Source organism: Lonchura striata, chromosome 1A, assembly GCF_050655825.1.
Source record: "Lonchura striata isolate lonStrDom1 chromosome 1A, ASM5065582v1, whole genome shotgun sequence".
NCBI classification, from domain to species: Eukaryota; Metazoa; Chordata; class Aves; order Passeriformes; family Estrildidae; genus Lonchura; species Lonchura striata.
Genome location: NC_140741.1, coordinates 34,206,241 through 34,223,980, shown reverse-complemented (window position 1 = coordinate 34,223,980; position 17,740 = coordinate 34,206,241). Strand labels below are relative to the sequence as shown.

The 17,740-nt window shown below is 34.9% G+C and overlaps 1 long non-coding RNA gene across 1 annotated transcript in view; it reads left to right on the top strand.

Annotated features, from left to right (window-relative positions):
* Positions 1-4,703: 4,703 nt before the first annotated feature.
* The window catches only part of LOC110484510 (uncharacterized), an 84,289-nt gene continuing 71,252 nt past the window's right edge, over positions 4,704-17,740 (top strand). Inside the window, exon 1 of the long non-coding RNA XR_004149496.3 lies at positions 4,704-7,653. This is a non-coding gene — a long non-coding RNA (uncharacterized LOC110484510). The remainder of the gene's footprint in view (positions 7,654-17,740) is intronic.

Here is a 17,740-nt window from a genome sequence, read left to right as displayed (position 1 = left end):
TGACAAGTGAAAGCTTTGTGAAATTTTTCTCCTCCTCAGTTTGAAAGAGAGGAAGAGAGATAGCTTGGACCCTGGGATGTTAGAAGGAGAAATTCTAGATGAGAGGGGATGATGGAGTGGCTTCTGGCTGGACTTTTTTCTTGGTAGCCACCAACTGAATCAATCTTCTCCTCCAAGAGAGACTGTATTTTGGGAGGATGCCAGTGAGCAAAGAGACCTGCTTCAGCTGGGAAAAGACAGAAGTGGAGTGAAGAGAGGAATATTAAGGGGTTTGTGGTGGTGCCCGCTGTCTCAGAGAAGAAGAAGAGAAGAAGAAGAAGAAGATCTCTGTTCTTGGATCCCCGGCCCCAGGGGAAAATGGGGGGGACTGTGGTCCCAAAAAATGAAAAACTGAACTGTTGTTTTCTCCCATCTTGGCAGGACATCCTTGAAAGGAAAAATCCTAAAAGCAGTCTGTCCACCCATGCATTGGTGGTGAGAGCACTGTGCATGGAAAGGAGAGGTCACCATGGCAAACTTTTTCTCTGGGCGGTGCCATGTGTGACATGGAAGCACAGGATGTGGCAGCTGTGTTTTCTTGGGGTGTCTGTGGCACAGGAGAGACTCTGTTCCCTCGATGGACTGAGTATTGATTGTTTGGGGGGTGGAAACCTGATTGGGGTCCAGATTGTGTCTCACTGTGGTTTGTTGGAGTTGGGTGGTGGGAGGAGGAATGCTTTGCAAGGTTTTCATTTTCATCTTTGAATGTGTTTTTTTTCCCTTCCTTTTTTTTCTTTTATAGTAGTATCTTAATAAAGTTTTTTTTTCTGTTATTAAGCTTGGGCCTTCTTTACTCTGTTCTCGATTACATGTAACAGCATTCAATTGAGAGATTGCATTTTCATGGGGGCACTCACATTATGCCAGTGTCAAACCATGACAATAGGCCAATCTTTCCTTCTTTTAATATAGAAGCTGTGAAAAAGATTAGTGAAGATTAAGAAAGGAAATCTTAGACAGAAATATAAAAGAAAGCTAGATAAGGAATGGTGGTGGAGTAACACTAGTTTGGTTGCTTTGGTTTATCTGTGCTTTATTAACAAAAAATATCTTTCCTCCCAGTAATAATGTACCACTTATGCACTTTTCATTGTAGGGGAAAACTTACAATTATATCTTTGTTTTAACAAAGTATTCTGGGTTAAAAAACAAATCCACAGATTGTTGCAGAGAAGCTATTTGCTTGGCCCTACCTGGATGTCAGGCACCCACCAAAGCTGCTCTTAGCCAGCTGTACAGGGGAGAGAAAATAAAATAAAAGGCTTTGCCGGTTGAGAACAGGACAGGCAAAGATCACTCACCAATTACCAACATGGGGAAAAATTGACTCACCTTGGGGAAATCAGTTTAATTTATTGCCAATCAAATCAGAGTAGTGAAAACTAAACCACCTTCACTTCACCTTTCCCTCTTTCCCAGGCTAAGCTGCACTCAGCTGAGGTCAGTACATCCCATGTTCTCTTCAAACTCTCCCCCTGCTGCAGCATGGTGTCTGTCTGGGAGCTGGTTGGCAGTGACTATGTCAGGCATGGGGCACTTTCCCACAGAAGCCACCCCTTTAGCCTTCACACTACCAAAACCTGGCAATTCAAACCCAGTTTAGAAAAACTTGGCTTTTTGTGCCATATTTTCTGAATCTGTAAATTTATGCTCCATATTTATCTAAAAAACCCCTGACCTCCTATGTACTTCAAAATTGTATTCATTGCAACAACATAGGCATAATAGCTGTTCACTTTGCTAAAGAATTCCTAATATTGATTTTGATTAGAAAACTAATTTCCAATGTCAATAAATTTAATAAAATGAGAATAAAAGTTTCTCTACAGAGAAGGTTGCATCAACACAACCAAATTATCAAGAGAATTTTTCTTAGGGGCACAAGCCTTATGTAAAGTGGGATATTCATGGCCTATTGATGCTTGAGCGTAAGATCAATAACCCTGTAAATGCTTATCTGCATAGTTCATAGAGTTTGTATAGACTATTCAGATGGGTCTCATAATTCAAATAGATCTTAGATGGATAGATCTGTGCTTAGTTGCACAGATTTTCTATCGCCCACTGTTATGTAGGCTCTTAAATATCAGTACTACACTACTCTAGCCTAATTTGAGCACCTGAGCCTAGACAATATTAATTCAACACAGATTCAGTCTCTGTTAATACATCCTTATTAATGACCAGAGTTTTTAGTTACAGCAGCAAAAACAATATCAGACTTCATTCACTGTCATCTTATTGTCATGTTGTAGTAAACTCCAGATTTGGACAGTAAGAAATAATAACAGTAGTATATTTACAATATAAATTACACGCAATGCTCTGTGCACAACTTACATGATAGAATAACTTTCATGATAGAACACAGCATAAAAGAAAGAACTTATATATCTTTTTTCTCATATCATGGTCATTCAATATTTTAATTCCCTTTCTTCCTAAAGCTCCAATTAGGATAACCAAAATCAGGTGGTAAGATCTTACTTTGAAAAACAGATGCTGCTTCATCATATGTTTGTCTCAAGAGAAATGCTCCTGCAGATATCAATAAATGAGAGACACCCTTGATGGTGTTATTTGCAGCCATTATGAATATGAGTTTCTAGGAGAATCTTTTCAAGGAAAAAGAAATCTGATGCAATAAATGCCTACACATTTACACCTAACATAAAGCAGGGCTTAGAAAGGTAAATCACTCCATTGCAGATGGCAAGTATTCTTTTATAATCTTATTATACGAAATAAGTACTGACAATAACATGACTTAAAATATCGCCAATGACAACAGGCAACTATAATGGAAGAAAATGTATTATTATATGAGCAACATTATTATAAATGCTTTGCTCCTATTTTAATAAATATATTAGTCTCTATATCTTTTAAGCCACAGAACTTGAAAATTAGAATCAGCAATGACAGTTACATCCTCTCACATTATCCTCTGCTTCTCTGAAAAAGTAATAATCATAATTCACAAATTAATATAAGGTGTATATATATAAATGAATATAAGGTAGCATTTATATCTTAATTGGCTCTCACTGAAATATGGGAAACACATATCTTACAGAAAATACGCTTTAAATGTACTTTTTGTCTACATAAGGGTGAAAATTAAAAATTTTTCAGTTTTTTTCCATTACAGAGAGAGTACAGTAAGTAAAATATGTTCAATAGCAATTAAGAAATAATTCAAAACCAGAAAAAATAACCTAAATACTTCAAGCTTTCAACATTCACACACAAAATGAGATTTAAAATTTCACTGTAATCTAGATGTTCCCAATGTTTCTTTTCAATGAAATCTTTTCCATTGATAAGCTAAATCCTCAAGTTCTGTTGATCTATGACAACACCATGGAGTGATGGTGACTTGACATTGTTGTCAATAAACACCTAGATGTATTTTAACATGAATACCACAGTGACAGAACCAGCCAACATGAAGTGAAGCCCACAATGCAATCATTCATGAAATATTAATAACTACCTAGTATGGGGAAAGCAGCTAAACCTGACACAAATAATGTTTATTTTTGTTTTGTAAAGAGTATTGATATAAGCTTCTTTTCTATTTTGCAACCAAAATGTAAGCTATTTAACATCTTCATTTTATCACTTTAAAAAATGTTATTTTCTTACCAAGCTGAAATTATAGCAAGTCATTTAAGGGTAATTTATTTTTTGTTGCAATTATTAAGCACAACCTTTTTTCACACAAAATGTTATTTTCTATTGTTTACAGTTTTTCATATTTTAGCTATTCCTATGTAATGGCCTTCTTTTAATCACTCCTTTTGACAGCTTCTATCTTTCAAAGTCACGTTTAAGTTCATGCTTACCTATATCTTAAGAATGGTTAGAATATGAAGTTCTAGTATAAACACAGTTGCAGTGATATAAAAAACCACTCTTTGGGTGAGTTTCCTCTTAACAAACTTTAGCTAAATAAATCGGCATCTGACCTAAGGCTCCATTAAGAGTGAGATGATCTTCCACACAGTTATTTATGTTACTGATTTCAGAAATTCATTTTAGAACAGGATGAATCACTTTTTAGAGTTTTCTAAATCTTTCTCTTAAGAGTAAAAGTCTTCTCACGCTACACAGTAGTACATATTTAAGTATAGGAGAGATCAAATTGTATGATTCATAACAGATGATCTACAGTTACTCTATAAACAAAATTACTCTGAGGATTTATTCCTTATTCAGACCAAGAAAAGCATCATTGCAGTTTTATCTGTAAAATCTTGTCTTTTTCAAGCCTCTTCTGGATAGCAGACAAAGGGAAATGTGAGTCCTTTCTATAGACAGACTCCCCCAGTGGGAATAGCAGCCTGTCCTGTAGTAGCAAAAATTTCTCAGTGAGCAGGTGGATGCTGCAATTTCCTTCCTGCCAGCTGCAGACCTCTATCTCCTCCAGTCAGCTCAGTACCACGTGCTCAATACCCAAAACCAAGCTGCTGAACCAGTTGTCTTTTTAACTTGACTGCTACCCCCTCCCACAAACCACATCATTTTTCATGTGTTAGCCCAGCTGCACTCAGTTCTTTAAAATGTAACCTGTGAGAGCAGCTGCGTGCCTAACGACCAGGTGTTTACTGGTTCTTGTCCTAAGAACATTCAGCGAATCAATTCAGGTAATCTGTGCAGATTACCTTTTCTTTAAAAAAGCATAAAGCTTTTATGTGAACAACTATATGAAAAATATGAAATCAAGATATAAAGTCAATAAAACTGTGGCAAATGGGGAAAAGTGAAACAGAGGTTGGCCATTATTTCAGAGGGAAGGAAAGTGGTAAGCAGGGTCAACCTGGGAGGAGAAAATAGTAAATTGTATGATTGTGATTGTAAGGTGTTCTTGTGGAGCAGCCCTGCACAAATTCAGTGGAGTTCTGTTTACAGCAGAACTAAAAAATCTGTAATTTCTTTGACATTTGCATCTGATTTCACTCTTTGGCTCAGGCACCGGGTTGTGCTCCTTAATGCTAGCAAGGGAATCTTAAGAGAGGTGCAATGTCCTAACAACTGACATGTACACAAACAGCAGACATAAGACTAATTTCCTAAAGAAATTGGGCTGAGGTGCCTCTCTAGCATCATGTTATTTTACTAGCAGTTGTTTTTTGTTTTACATTATGATGCAACAATTTACGTGTTGTTACTTCACACTTTCGTTGGTCTGAGATAAAAATTAGATGCCAGCTGAGTTCCTGTGACACAATATTCTCCTAAGGCTTTGCTTTTCACCATCTGCAGGCAGGTATCCTGCACAGAGTAAATGATGATTGCTAATGTTTTTATATTATGCAATTTATATTGAAATTAGAATAATTTGGAATGATCAAAATGTAAACTGAATTTTCACACAGGCACACAATGCTTTTCATAATTACCATTCAGTCTTAACTGTGCTCTTGCCATTGCCAAAGCCCAGTTGAGGATAACTTTATCTTGAATGTTCTCCTTTATCAGAAGAGATCCAGCATGGGCTGATAATTGGCACGGAAAGTTATGTTATGTCTTTCAAGATTTGTGGAAAAGGGCTTCTTCCAGAATAAATAAGCGTGCCCTTACCACATTCTCACATTCTGATAATTTCTGCCTGTCAGAAATTGAACTAGGAGTGTAATTAAAATAGTGACATAGAAACATAATTAGGTGTGTGTTACACACAGAGGTTGAACAGTGACAAAGTTCATTGGACAGTCAGTGAAAATTCTCTTGAGCTCCTGGTGTGTTGATGCTAAACCTGACAGTCAGACAGCTCAGTCAGCTGCGGTTTCCCTTGTCCTTATTTATGTCCGATGTTTCATTTTCCATGACTTCCTCAATAATTTTCATCTACTCTATAAAAGGATGCTCTGCCTAATGCTTTTTTTTTTTTTTTCTGTGTTTTAGGAAACACAGAGTGTGTTTCAATGCACAAAGGGAGAACAGTGCATGTGAGTTACACACTTTGGGATGGCAGATGATTTATGAGTCTTGACAAGGCAATTTACAGATTTTCTATTTCTGCATTCAAAATATAGTTTGTGTCTAACAGAAATTCCTATTGCAATAAATTACCACGTGGAACAAAGTCATAGTTGCTGTGACATAAAAAATGGAGGATTATTTTGAAAAGTACACACTTAATCATGTATCTAGTTGAATGAATTCTGAATCAGTACAAAGGAAATTTGATAACGAATTGCCCCAGCTTTTGGTATATAAACCAAAACAAAATCCTGTTTCTCAGATAAGTAAAAATAAAGGGGACAATAAAGTGGAAAAAATAAAACATCCACATCAAGTTAGTTAATTAAATATATCTTGGCAGTTTCAGTCATATTTAAAGCCAACTTTGGCAGATTACAGGCCTGGATTTGCTGCATTTCTATTCTAATAATAATGCAACATAATGTAAGAGCATTGCTTCACTGAAGTATTTACTATTGAAGAGAAAATTGCTTTTATAGTTATACATTCCAAATAAAATTTACAGAAATGCTGAAGATCATAAAAATCAACACTTAATAATCAACACTTTGATTTAAATTCTCCCACTTATGTGTGTACAACACTTTCACTACTGTTGAAAGGATTCAGGAACCTACACTGAAGGATAAGCATAGCTGATTGGATTTTTCACTGTAATTTGCATTGTAGTTTTTCCTGCTAAGGATTTTCTACTGTAAAATTGCGTTCATTATAGTTTGTAATATTTCATGGTTAAAAAAAGAAAATAGATATCAAGTTTCGGTGATAGAACATATGTGAAGCTCTTCCAAAGCCTTAATTTCTCTCTTCTTTTATTCACTCCATATGTAAAAACCAGCATTCCAGCCATGTGATATATTGTCTAACTCAAAAGAAGCTGCTTCTGCTATGCATATAGCCTTAAACTTTCATGATGCTTACACTGTGTCTCCTTCTAGAATTCATCTGGTCATTAGAAACCACACTATCTTCTCAGCCAAGGAATCTACAAGCAAAAATTATTAACCTAACTGTTATAAATATGTCTAAGAATTACTTTTCATAAACACTTAAATGTACATCTGTTATCTAAGTCATATTGTCCATATGACTTAATAACTTCTTAAATAATTACTTTTATTTTGCTTTTTAATAATTTTGAAAGTGGGATTTTTTTTTTTTCAGTAGCCTAAGTATCAATTTAGAAAGCTCTGCTGGTGTAAAAATATAAAACTTGGTCTTGATATCATTTGCATCAGCAAGACCTATTTTATGGCAGCAATGGCTAAGTTATGTGTTCTGCTAGGAACTGAAAATGTAAACAAAGAACTGTTTTAAACAGATATTAGCAGACAAGGAAATGCTAAATCTTCCTCTCATTCTGAAGCTGTAATAGTAATGATATGTAATTTTGAAGATGATTTTTGATTAGTGACAGAAGAATATTTCCTGGTTGTGCCGGTTGTTATGTCCATGCTAAGAAAGGGGATTGGGCGCCACATTTGCCTGTGACGCAGAGGGATTACTGTGCCTGAACTGTAGATCTGCTAAGCATAGAAAAGGCCACTTCTTGAGAGACATCTGTTAGTTTGGATGTTACTCAGCTTCTGTTTCCCACCAAGATCATTGCAAAGGAGAAAACCAGTAAGTCATTGGCAGGAAATACTCTGCCTGAGTTATTCTTACTCGAGCATATGGCTCCATTATCTGTCACCACTTAGATCCATATCACTTTATTTTGTTGAAATAAATTAAATACTTCTTGATTTCTAAATGCTCATGGGATACAAATAATTCTTATGGATAAATTTGATCATGAGAGTTTTGTTTTGTGGGCTTCATAAGAATACTTTTTTTCTCTGAGGGCCATGAATACAAATTAAAACAAGTATAAGAGATTTTTAAAGAATGTGCTATGCTTAATGCCATTAATTCTAATTTTTTTTCTAACTAATGCCTCTAATTAACCTAGACCTACCTCTTAAGATAAAAAAAAAAAAATAAAATAAAACTCTATTCAAGTACTTTTTTCCTGCTCTGCCAATTCTTGCCCAATTTTTCATGTGTTCAAGGCTTTACAAAATAAGAAATGAACTGAATTTTTTTCCAGGCATCAAGGCAATTCATTTCAGAACTAATCATGTAAAGAGTGATCTGAAAAATAATTGAGCACACAGAGTGTGAAATTTTAAAGGATGTTCGAAGACATTCATTGCTTTGAATACCTTATTGAGTGGTATACAACAGTGAAGTGCTGATGAGATGATTAAGTCAATTAATAGTCGCAGAGAACTACAACATATTTGCAATATGTCATCCCAACATGACCTTAGGTACTCTTGTATTGATACAACATCACAGTGAAAAACTTGAAAGGCATTATCAAGGCACCCTGTTGTGGTTACTTTGTTTTTTTCCATAACTATTTTACATTATTTTTCTTATCTTCCTTCTCTTTCCTTTTACACATGACTTCTTAGAGGAGCCAAAGTAATTCACATTGTATATAATCTCTTTCCCTCTTTTCATAACTCCTTTTTTACTATGTTTTTTTTTGTTGTTTGTTTTGTTTCCTTTTTGGGTTGATTTTTCTTTTATGCATGATTATCAGTGACATGGTATTGTTTGTTCATCATTTTATGACTTTATTAAGGCAATGGCAAAGATCTTACTCTCTGGGTATTTTCTGTTCATAAAATAAGAGCTTTATAAACTCTTACTGACTATTTAGGAATTATAGTCAGGGATCAAAAAATACACAAGTCCCTGTATTCCAGAAGGATTCAGCTAACTCAGTCTTTTGTGAAGCTTGATAATATAATTATAATTTAAGGAGGTATGTTGACTTTTTAAAAAGGCAAATTTCAAGCCTTCAGTATCTCAAATTTCATCCCTAATGCAAGATGTGAGAGGTACAGATTCAACAAAGCATATGGCTTTAAAGTTGTTATTACAGATTTAGAGCATAGGCCATTTTCACTCCTGTGAAATTCCTTCCCATGAAATATAATTTTCAATTTACATGTTTCTGGTTTCCTCCATTATATTATCCTCCATTTATATTTTAACTCCCACAGCACTCTACTACATAATGCCAGCTGATGAGTCAGCGTCATAAAGGCAGCACAGACACTATGATAACTAAGTTTCATTTTCTAGTCTCTGAAGAGGCAGCCACCAGCTTTGTTGCAAAGAAAAATTATTTGTATTGCACATAAAATACGTGGGTATTCAGAGTGAGATTTTTATGAAGTTCAGTATGAAATTAATAGGGAAATATTATGATTTTATCCCACAGAAGGTGTAACAGTAGCCAAAGGTAGGTTTGGGAGATATATGGTTGATACATATGCAAATAAAAGTATGGGAAAACTTTACTCTCTGTCTTCCGCTCTGTCTTTTCACATAGTAGCCTGAAACAGTCTAAACACAAAAACATGAGAAAATTTTTGGAATATGTGGGCTTTAAGTACCCTGTATGTGTTCCTTCCACATAAATATGAGTGCTGTTAAAAGGTCAAGACAAAACCAAGATAATTTGGAGCTAGGAAGACTGTGGTTTGCATTCTAGGAGATTAGATGCTGCAAATGAAACCTGAGCTGTAGTAAAACAGGTTACATATCTGATCAAAAATGGTGAGTATAGGAGGATTGTAGAAAAGCAGTGGAAATTCACATCAAAAAATGATGCATTCCTGTCAGAAACTAAAGAAACTAGAGTCTGAAGCTGAAATTTATCTGACATAAAACAGCTGACTTCTAGAGTTTATCTGGTCATCTACAGTTCCCTTTATTGTAAATAGAGATGAATCAGAATAACAAATTCATCTCATTATAAAGTAAATAGCTAAAATAGATTAGATTAATCATGCAATAAAAGCATTAATTTATCTTTTTCAACAAAAACAGCCTCTCTAATTAGCTATTATCTCGATGTATACATCACAGATGTTTAAAGTTAAGCTAGATACATCCTTTCAGTACACAATTCTTCCATGAATTTTTGAAAAATATCAGATTTTTTTTATACCTATAGCAACTTATAAATTGAAACTTGGACAATTGCAACTTTTATATGCATACAATATTTTTTATACAATGCAAGAAATAATCATAGATGTAAATAACAAGTGGGACAAATATTATACAGATATATTGTACCAACAATGAATCCACAAAACACTTCTGAATGTTACCAACTAGCAAATTAATAAAGTATTATTAATAATGGTAATGGTAATATATCAAAAGCTGCTTTCAGTTAAAGCAAGAAAATCTGCTTAAAATTTGCCTTTTTTAATCATTTACTGTGAAGCAGAAAGTGATAAAATCTATTGCCTGCATTCTTCTCTGTTCTTCTATGACATGCTGTCACTCCTTTGTTTGCTCAGTATTTCTGTAGCAACAGAATAAGGGAAGCAGCAGTCCACAGAAAACCTACAGAGAGGTAGTTAAAATGATAAAGAGCTGGAGATTTTTTCGACTAGGTGGGAGAATATATCATAGCTTTATATTCTGGTAACATATTGAGACAATCTATTACAGTATAATGTTAGGCACAAAACATGGCCACTAATGAATTCTACTGATATCAGTCAACTGATCTGAACAACATTGTCTTCAAGGGTTAATGCTTTTAAATTTGAATATTATCACAAGGGTTATTTGTTCACATGGTTTCTGAAAGCTAAGGCACCATATTTTAATTTAAGTTAGTTTAACATAGTTTAATTAGTTAGTTTAATGAATTTAGTTAGCATAGTTTAATTTAAGTTCTGAAAAGTCCAGTTGACAAATGTTACACATTTTAGCCACAGTATGAAGATTCAGAAGCCATCTTAAGCCAAAAGACAACAAAGACCTAAGCTATTGCATGTGTGTGTTAAAGTGAGCGACTCAAAATATTTTAGCCTTCTGTTTTGAAGAAGCTGGGCAGAAAAGAATGCTCATAAATTAGCTTCCTAACACTTTTGATTTAGAAGTGATTATGATTCAGATCATACTTATGAAGTTTTCTTTCTTACTCTCTTATTACTCTCTTTCTTTCTTATTACATCTTTCCTTACTAAGTAAAATAATAATATTAAGGTGTTTGAAAAGTCTTGATACTCAAAATTGTCCAGATGTTTGATTGTATAATCATGAAGATGGATTTTTTTTAAAGAAATCTGGCTCTTAATTTAGCAACAATTTAAATTAAGAAACATAATTAGAGATGCTAAATAATTGTTCTTGATACAGGAGAATAGAATATTAACGAATGTTGAATAAAATTTTTCTATTACCTATTAGAAGTTAGTATAGTAGAAGTTCTACCTTGTGATTAATTCACAGTTTACTCTCTTTACCCCGAAAGGCAGCAATCCTTGAAAAGTCTCTTGAAGTCCCTATTTCCCTTAGCTGTTAATAACTGACATCAGTTGAAATCCCCCCATATGCAAGACTGAGCAAGAGAGCTCTCTGGCCTGGCAGGAGTTTATGGTCTTTCCATTTTCCATGGCTTAGCTGAGTCTACCTCTCCTTTCAAACAGGATGTGTCTGTTTTGCTTTTTGCTGCAGAGAATCATCTGGAATGTATTTTGTGTATCTTCTAGTTTGTTTTGTCTTCCAAATCCTTGCCTTTCTCCAGAATGCTTCTTTTGTAGCTGAAGACAAAAAGAAGCTAGCAACTATAGTACCCATAGTTTTACAATACTTTTGTAGACTTCAGTTCACCTCTCATTATACTGAGAGTAGAAATGAAATAACACAGAGTCCCAATGCTGTTACTTTTTTCATAGTCATTATGAGAGGGGCAGAAGTAAAAGAATTCTGTATTTTACATGAGAAAAATGTAAAAAGGTTTGCTTTTCTCAAGAGAAAGAGCAAGAAAAGACAATGAAAGACCCAAAGATTAGTTCAAAAAGTCAGATAATACAGTGAATTAATTAACTCTGTCATATTAAACATTAATTTTTTTCAAAGGGTAACTGTCTCCTTAAGATTTGATAAAGTTCTGGCTCAAACAACTAGAGGTTTTAAGCTGACCCCAGTTTTGGCATCCCTTGGTTTTAAGTGTTTGATAGAGCAGCCAAAGCTCTCTCTTCCTCACAATGTTCCTTCCTACTGTACAGAAAATAATATTTTGCTGAAAATTCCTCAGATCAAAGCATTTTTTTTTAACCATAGCCCACTAATAGAAGTGAGAGGTAGAAATAGATGAAGTGGAAAAAAGTGGATGAGAACATGAGCATTGCCCTAATTCTCAGGGAAGGCAGCAGCATTAGAGGTAGTTCAGGCAAGAGGTCTGTCTCATTGTTTTCCAAATGGTGCTACTGCCATGCAAGATAAGCAAAAAACAGCTGGACTTTATTGTCACTCTGTTTTCTGTTTTAACATTTCTTATTCAGGAGGACTAGGTATGTTTAAGGCACTAGTGTTACGTGAATAATGGTAATCCAACTAGAAGGCATTCCTAAAACCTGAAACTATAATACCTTCAAAATGTAAAAGAAATTATAGGTAAAAAAAAGCCATGAAAAATCAAGAAAAGAAAATAAAATAAAGCTTTCTAACAGATACAAATCTGTTGGGTTAATATATTATTTTGCAAGGTATATTTTGGATTCCATTTTCATTCATGATTTGAGATCACATTGTAAAAGGAAGTAAAGGAGTCAAATACGGAAAAAGAAGGCCCTAATAAAGATTTTTCTTAAAAGTATAGTATGCTGAAGAACAGAATGAGAGCAGACTGGAAGTATTCTCTGAGAAACTAGATTATATTGTGGTAGAATGAGGTACAAGATGAAAGATCTGCATACATACGTAACTCGAGGAAACCAGCCTGTTCTTTCCCTTTGACTTTTTTCCAGTGATTCATTTGGAAATGATCAGAGGGGATCTTTTTCTTCTTCAGTTGTATAGCTTTGAGGAACAAATTATTTTTTACTTAAACAGACAGATGTAGCTTTCACAAAGTGTAGGTTCTTTAATTGAAAAAAGCCATGAAACAAATTTGAGTTAGAGGAGCTTTTGTGTCATCACCATATAATTAATACTCCTCTGAAGTCACCGAAGAATGAGAGTATTAATTTAAGTTTGAAAAAAGAAAAGTCAAGATTCTAATGAAACTACACAAGTTGATTTCTTTTCTTTTTTTTTTTTTCTTTGTCTTTTATCATTAAGGCAAAGACTGGCACTGCAAAACCAATTTACAGCACAAGAATATGCTGTTGATTAGAGAAGCTGGTTTCTTTAAAACCTTAAATACAATCTTGATATTTCAGTGTCACTTAGAGTTGTGTCAAAGTCATAATTTATTTTTCAGACAATGGAAAATATCCAGAAAGATATTTCTGTGAGTACTGAACTGTGACAATAAACAGTTTCATATCTTTGGTGTACACTGATGTCTAAAAAATCCACTTTCTCCAGAATGGGCTCCTCTCTTTACAGGTCTGCAGTCCTTTCCAGGCCCTTGAGCAAACACGAGTTCCCCATGGCTTCACAGCACTCTTTTGGGCATCCCCCTACTCTGGCATGAGTCTGCTACATGGGCTGTAGGGGAATCTCTGCATGTCCATGGTCCTCTATGGGCTGCAGGGGCACAGCTGCTTCACCATGGTCCTCACCACGGCCTGCAGAGGAATCTCAGCTCTCCTCCCCCTCCTTGGTGTCTGTGGACTTCCTCCTCTCACATGTTCTCACTCCACTCTTCTCTGGCCACTATTGCATCTGCACAATAACTTTTATTTTCTTCTTAAACATGTTATCACAGAGGCTTTACCGTCATCTCAAATTGACCCAGCCTTGACCAGAAGCATGGCCATTTTTGGAGCTACTGGGGATTGGCTCTGCTGAACATGTAGGAAGCTTCTGGCACCTCTTCACAGAAGCCACCCCTGTAATGCCCCTACTATCAAAACCTGGCCATGCAAACCCAATACAGAAATCTCTGCCTGGGATGCTAAGGATGTTAGAAGTTATAAAGTTTCTGAGTGTACACCTGGAAAGGTAGACCCAGATCGTTACCTATCACAGCTTTGTCTGCTGAGCAGCTGGGTACTTGGAGTTTGAAATGCAAGTTTGGGGGAGGTTCTCAACTCTCCACTAGGCAAGCTGAAAGGAAGCCAAGAGCCTCGAAGCCTTGGCTAGACAGAGAAACCTGGCAGCCAGGACTCACAGCTCACATCATGCCATGTGGATCCTGAAGAGTTGGTAGCCTGGAAGTCCACCAACAGCCTTCAAAAAAGACAGTTGGGTGAGCTAGCATTGTGGATTACTGTTGGAAACCTGCCCCCTTTCTGTCACAACTTTGTAAAAACTGAACTGTCTCCGGAAAACACTTTAGTTTTGATGAACTTGCAGTCTCTGTTCCATCTAACAATTTCCAAAACACTGATTCTGGAGTCTATAATTTGGGAAGTAAGGCTCATCAGCAGGAAAACAAATGTTTTCAGGAAACACATACAGTTTTGTACAACTGGCAAACAAAAATCCACACTAAACTAATTGAGATATTCTTTCATGCATGACTGATGAAAGCTGCTTTGCCTGGCTTCTTTTTAACATTTTTAGTTTGTTGGATTGATCATCTACACTTTTGAAATGGAGACTATTGTTGCTTACTTGTGGACATATTCCTCAGATATTTGTCTGTTCTCAACATTATTTTGGAAAGTGTTGCCACTAATGAACATCAGTGAAGTAACTCAGCTAATGACTCTATCATTAAAATGTAGATATATCTATAGATTAAAAGCTCCATCTATACTGCAAGGAGAAAGTTGAACTACATTATTATTAAATTTTCTATTTTAAATAATCTACATAAATATGGGATTTATTTAATCTATATTGATTTTTATTTAATCCAGTGTTTCTATAACTTTAAAGACCAAGTGTAAAGAAAGTCCTAGTCTTTCTAGACTAGCAAAGTCTTGATTTTTGAATTGTCATATTTTTAGGATAATTTTTTCCACAAAAATAATGTCATTTTTCTTTTGCCCTTTATACAATAAATCTTTCTATATAAACTGAGAAAAACATATGTGATAAATAACTTTGAATGATTGTGTTATTTTACATTTAGACACAGAATGGCATTGAGATTTTGTGGGGTTTTTATCTCTGGTCTCTGTAAGCACTATTTAAAAGATATATTCTATATCTGTAAAACAGATTTCAGATAGTTCACAAGAGCATAAATGAATACAAGTAACACAGAGGTGTTCAGCAGAGGTTCAGCTCTTCTCAGGAGTATCCTTCACACAAATGTAATGTCACTGCACTAGAAATGTCTGGATAATCTGGATTTCAAAAGGACTGTGCATTATTCTTTTATTATGGCCGGGATTTCAAAGGGACAAAGGAGCTGAATTCCAAGCCAATAAGAATAGTTAGTTTTGGTTTTTCTTATCCATTCTCTCTTACTCTGTGCCATTTTTTCCCCCAGAAATTATCATTTCTGTGGGAACTTTTTTTGTTGGAGCTTTGGGGTTTATTTTGTTTTAGTTTGACTTTTTAAAATTATGTCATTTGATCTAATTTGGATTTCACTATGGTTTGTTTGCCATAACACTGACGTGAGCCTAAATTTTATAGTTACTGTACATTAGTACCTAACTATATCAGGTGCCCAACAACAGAGATAATAACGGATCTCTGAAAAAAAGACACCAACAAATGCACAAATTAATTTATGTTGTTTCAGTGAGAATGCATTGGTTCTATCAAATACCCTGAAACTACCAGAAATATTATTAGCAATGTGAGGGCTGCGCTGATCTTTTCCAGTGCAGAAAATCACAGTACGCTCACACAACTCCTAGTTGCCTAAACTAGAAGTCAAAACTATGCACTTTTTTTATTTTCAGAGAGTGGCTATGGATCACATTTACTTTTCAATTGGTGTAGACTGTCCATTTCAAGAAGGCAGTCAAACCATCTGGCCATTCCAAGTACCTAGACCTTTCTTTCATGGTTCAAAGCACCCTTTCCTGAGAATGTAACTCTTTGGATTAAACTCTGAAAAGATCATAAATGCTGTGCAAACATGCTGCAGAAATTGCAGCATCAGTTTGATATATGAGTACTTGAATGTTAGTTTCTTGTGTTTCCTGAAATAAGGAAAAGAAAAATGAAGGAAGAAACCAGGGAAAGGAGGAAAAGCTATATAATACAAATATATTTGCCTTGTTTCATGGAGAACAGAGAATTGGGCTGCTAAGCTCCTGTATCATGTAAGAAATCAAAAGTTTCAACAAGATTTCTGTGAAAAATATATTCTGATCAGACAATCTCCTCTTCCATTTTTGATCGTTGAACAGTGAGAAATTTTCTGTGCAGGTAAAAAAATATTGATTTCTTTCTACTTTTCATTTGAATTTGATCCATAGAATATTTTCTGACATATGACTAATAGGTTTTATATGTGGAATGATTTGAAACATCAAAATAGAGTTAAAACTGATTGATTACACCTATTGCTATAGGTAGTAATATTGGGAATCCCAGTTTAAGGGCCAGAGGAACAGATAGGGTTGTACCTGTTGCTTTTGCCTTTTTCTACTTTCCAGAAAAAAAACTGAGGTATTGCATAGTCATTAGAGGAAAGCTCCTGGTGCTTTCATTGTTCATTTCAAGTAACTAATGGTAAATACAACAGAGAACATAAACCAGGAATGAGTTTCCAGCCTCCAACTATCCTGAACTTGCTTTAGTCTCAACATGTTTTTGTATTTGTTTTAAGGTGGATTTGAAGGGACTTAAAAAGGAGTGAAGCCAAGGGAAAAATCTAGGAAGAAAACCAAAAAAGATAGAGAGCTCTTCAAACAAATGTAAAAGTAGACCACATAAAGGCTTATATAAGGAGCTTTAAAAATCTAATAAAAAAGTCAGATCACCTTTCACTGCAACCTGGATTATTTGTTTTATCTATGAACTATGTTCCATCTATATATATGGCTTTCTCTGTCCTATAGCTATCTGTAATATTAACTTTAGCTTTATTGACTTCCCTGGTGGGAAATTAGGTTGGTTGAAAAATTTACTCTTCCTTCTTTTTATTTTTTTTCTGGAAAACAAACAAACAATAAATACAAAGCCCAAACAAGTTTTCATAGGAAGAGAAATTCTTTTGCTTCACTAGTAGCTTAAAAATTATTTCAAGCATAAGTATTCCTCACTGTTATTTAGTTAAGATACATGTGGTGTTTTCCCCTTTCAAGAGCAAATTATGCATGTCACACATGCTGACAGGCATATATTTTAAGGTTTATCAGTAATGTCACAGAATGCCCAAAGTCTTAAATTTCAGTTTTGCTCTCTATGTGGGAAAGTACCAAACTACCTTATTCAGTGCTGAGAACAGATTAACTGATTTTATTATCTTTCTTAGAAGAAAACCAGAATGTGTAGCCAGATCAAAATATCGTAAAAAGTCTGTCTAAACAGCATATTTTCTTTCCTTAAAGAATTCTTCAAAGTCCTCTGATGAAAAGATTTTAATAAGATTTTTGTGCTTCCTCCTGTCCACCACACGAAAATCTCCAGCCAAACATTCAGAGCTCAGTTTGGGATAAGCTGAGGGTCCATCCAGCTGTAGGAAATATGTTATTTAATTATTTAACTGATTTTTTTTATTATCTTTAGCACAATGAAATCTCTTTAACAAAAATGAGGACTATAAAATCATATTACAGAAATATGAATGATGTTCAAGGGTCTAGATTTTCTTCCTAAGATGGAA